At 33.7% G+C, this 4,534-nt stretch overlaps 1 pseudogene; it reads left to right on the top strand.

The window, feature by feature from the left end:
• LOC104752088 overlaps positions 4,309-4,534 on the top strand; it is a 1,504-nt pseudogene continuing 1,278 nt past the window's right edge.

Genomic DNA, 4,534 nt, shown 5'->3' with positions numbered 1-4,534 from the left:
AAGGCCATTGTTTTTAAGTTTTCATATTAGGCTTGACAAAATAAGACCAATTACAAGCCCAACAAATATAATTGACAGCCCTTACACTCATCAGAAGTATACGAACCAAACATGTCGAATTCACCTGTACTCACCTTCTCACAACCATTGTTCCCAGCAGCTACCACCTCCGATGTACCTTCACAGATCTCATAATCATTGAGTTTCTTTGGTTTAATTCTCCTACTCCACCTCCAAATTCTAAATCATTTCCGGTTTAATGTCTTTGTCAAGATCCCGAACACCTATTTGAAGTTCCAAACAGTATGTAACATTAATCCTGTCCAAAATCGTTTTCAAATTGTTTGGAATCAAATTTAAATTTTTTTTAAAAGGGGTTTAGATCTGCACTACCAATTAGAATCATATTAACCATTATTATGATTACATTATTTGTATTACTTATTACAATCTTTAAGGTAATTAAAGACAGTATGTAACATTAATCCTGTCCAAAATCGTTTTCAAATTGTTTGGAATTGATGTCAAAAAAAAAAAAAATGTTTGGAATCAAATTGAAATTTTTTTAAAAAGGGGTTTAGACCTGCACTACCAATTAGAATCATATGAACCATTATTATGATTACGGTATTACTCATTACAATCTTTAAGGTAATTAAAGAATTTCATTGAAGTATATCCTTCATTTTCATCTTTACGTTTACCACCAAATTATAATGTAATGAAACTAATACCAAACACCTATGATTTCATGGTCATTAACATTTCATTCCAATCTCTGATTACTCTCCCTCAAACACCTAAGTTTTCTTTTTAAATAACAACCTTTGACGACACTAACCTTCTCTCTCTTACAGCATGGGTAAAACTAAAACAATACCGCCCTACTCTACCCTTTATTCAACCTCCAACGAAACACACAACACTGGTATCAATAGGATTGTTGTTCGGGTCATCCATATTTGGGAAGTTCGAGACTTTCGAAGAAACAATATCTTACTTATTGTTCCTGATGAAAATGTCTCCTTCCTGATGAAAATGTATATTATCTCTATTATTGTTCCTCTTGACCCCTGATTTACCTCCATTTTAACATATTCATTTCGCCTTTGTTTCAGGATTGTGCTATACAAGCTTCAGTCCTTCCTAATCGTGTGCCTAAGAAGAGAATCAGTCTCAATTCTCAATTCTCAATGTGGTTACATCACAAAACAACATGTCCTAGAAGAGAATCAGTCTAAGCTTTTAAACATCATCAATGATTAAAGGCCAATTGTACATCATCAATGATTTGATGTTATCGCATCCTCCAACCGTTATCGTCGCAACAAACACAAGTGGAGAATTGTTTTCACGGAGAAAACGTCTTTGGAGACTGTTAAAAAACAACAATGCTCTATTGGTTTTGATTATTTTAGGTTCTCTACTTTTTCAGCCTTGCTTAGACAAGGGTGAGGAGCTTCCAGTAACAACCTATTTTGCACTGTTCGTATTTCTGGTATCCTAGCTTCCACTTTGTTCTTTAGTATATGATTTATATCTACATTTACCCACTCATCAGATGTTGTTGGCAAAATATCCTCATCTCGAACATCTGAAAACAAAAATCAAAACCACCCTTCGAAGACAACTTTCAATTTAACACTGACTTGCATTTTAGAAAGGTTAGCTTACATTTCTATCAAAATATCAGTTTCAATGTTTAGTCACAAATTTATATTCCAATCTCTTATTTCTCTTCATCTAAAATTCTATATTGTCCCATAAATTTTAAACGGCCAAATTCTGCTACTATAATGGCTGACTGGCTGGTTTCTTAATATGTATATTTCATGTGTCTGTATTCTTACTCAAATTATTGTTATGATTCGAGGAAAGTTCTAATGTCTCTGAAGCATTTTTCCTTTACATCACGTAAATGATTTGCTTATTGCACAATTTATTTTTAAATCCCATTATCACCTTTAAAATCCCAATAAATTAGCTTACATTTATATCAAAAAATCAAATTCAATGTATAGTCATAAATTTATATTCCAATATCTTATTTCTCTTTATATAAAATTCTAAATTATCCTAATTTCAAACGGCCAAATTCTGCTACTATAATGGTTGACTGGCTGGTTCCTTAATATGTATATTTCATGTGATTTTATTCTATTTCGTACTCAAATTATTGTTATGATTCGAGGAAAGTTCTAATATCTCTGAAGCATTTTTCCTTTAGATCACGTAAATGATTTGCTCATTGCACAATTCATTTTTAAATGAAAATGGAGGATTTAAGATCTCAGACAAGGAACTGAAGTTTATGCAAAAACGTAAAATAGTAGTCTGGACTGGTGGTTAGGTGGAGGAGAAAACCTTTACGGAATGACCAAACAATCAAATAAAAAATTTAGTTACTCTTATTTTCTCCTTTAAGCTTTTTTCCTATTGCCATATTGAGTAAGCTATAATAACATTTTCTATTTTATCTCAACGAGTTTAAAAGGTTAATTACAGTATTGAGACATCATGAGCCTATGTGCATGTACACTACGACGTATCCATAAAGTCAAAACAATGTAACTTAGCCTAAGATATATATCACACAATGGTATAATTGTGTTAGAAAATGATTTTTTTGAGTTTAAAATTTAATTATACATTCTTTTATTTATATATTATTCTAACTTGGATATTTGTTAAAATTACTATGGATAGGGAGACCTAAAGCTTAAAATAGATGATCAGATCTCTATTATATATATGTCAAAGGAAGACATTAGAGAAACAATGTTAGACGAGGTGATTTGTAATTGATTTTAGTTAACTTGTGATATGAGACTTAAATTTCAACTTTCGCTTATGTCTTTACGTAACAACTAAATAAAGATGATGAGGATTTGCCTTAAACAATGTCAAAGTGAATAAAATCACCAAAATGTAATCTTTATTTTATTTTGTTTTTGTTTTTGTTTTTGGTTTAATCACCAAAATGTAATCTTTTTTGCAGCTTTCTCCGAGTATGAAAGAAACAGAGAAACTTGAATTTTCATATTTGTTAAGCCCCGGAATACACGAGAAGGTGAGATGTCAGATCAGTCGCAAAACACGCTCTCCTAATCCGTTCTTCACCAGCCACCAAATTCCATTCTTCACGATTCACAAACCCAAGGAAAAACCGTCATCCACAGCCGATCTAACGGCCCCAATAAGTTATGAGGATTTACACCCTTCATGAATGGAATCGAGCAATCCGACGATCCAGAAGCTCCGTCCACTACTCGGCTTTGCCTCCTTAAACCATAAGGAGATCTATGAGGTTCTGCAAAAAGAAGAGAAAACTAAAGAAATAACCACCAAAGCTATGATACACTCGCACTAAGGCGAGAAATATAACTGGACTTAGCCGAAGACAAAAAGCCGACGATAAGTTTTGTCAGAAAATGAGAACGAAAGGTTTCTCTCTCTGAAAGATTTGAGAGAGAAAAGAGAGAGAAAGCATTCCAAAGAGGGGGTGTAGTTTAATTACTTAAGATACATACTCTTCCCTTAAAAATTAATATTACCTTTATCAATAAAAAAACCAATTAAGAAAGATGAAAATCTAACAGTAAAAAAAATTGTCAATAGAACAAATATGAAGATAAGCCTGTGCGTAGCACGGGACAACTTCTAGTATATATATATATATATAAATGCACAATTCAGTCCCTCTTAGTAGTTACCTTTAACTCTAGAACAAATCACATCCAAAAAGCCACACTGCGTTTCATCAACTCGAACCTGAAAGGTTTGAGTCGGACTATTGGCAACTGGATCAACTGCAGCCAAAGTCATGAGGAAAGAAGAAGAACCACTAGACCGGAAGTTGAATTTGATTAGATGATGGAGCTCGAAGTTGGAAACCTTTAAAAAAAAAAAAAAAGAGAAATTAGTGTTGACTGTGGTATGATAACGTGAAAGACGTAGGAAACTAGTTTATACCTCCTTCAAATTGTAACGATGAAGACCCAATCTAGCATAACGGTTGACCAAGGGACGATAAGGATACAAGAGGGAGTGGAAACCTAGACAGCTGAAGGGCATCAATCCACCCATAGTACCTGGTGGTCCAGTGATACCCTCGATGTCGAAAAGAGATCAATCGAAAAAGAAAAAGAGAGTTTGAGAAGATTCATACACCGAACGATATCGTCGAATTGAAATCATGGTGAGGCTTCCGGTGAAATCTCGATCTCTGATCACGTCCAAGGGTTTTGGAGAAAGACACAGGGCTCTTGAGCCAAAGCAAAGAGTGCAAACTTCTTCTTGTCAGTTATCATGTTGAAGGAAGCCAGTTTCTCTTTGAAAACAGTTGCCTTGGAGACGACGTCAGCTTCTGTGGTAGATTAAAAGACTTTTAAATTCGAAATATGTAGTTCGGATCTCTATATTTCCGAGAGCTGCGATGGGCTTGTCTGCTTGTACAGCACTAAAATAGCAGTAAAAGTGATATAAACTAGTATGGCTATATTTTGTCAAAAAAAAAAAAAAAAAAAAAAAAAAA

This window comes from Camelina sativa, chromosome 2, assembly GCF_000633955.1.
Source record: "Camelina sativa cultivar DH55 chromosome 2, Cs, whole genome shotgun sequence".
Taxonomy (NCBI): Eukaryota; Viridiplantae; Streptophyta; class Magnoliopsida; order Brassicales; family Brassicaceae; genus Camelina; species Camelina sativa.
Note: the sequence above shows the minus strand (reverse complement) of the source record. Positions and strands in the feature narration are given on the sequence as shown.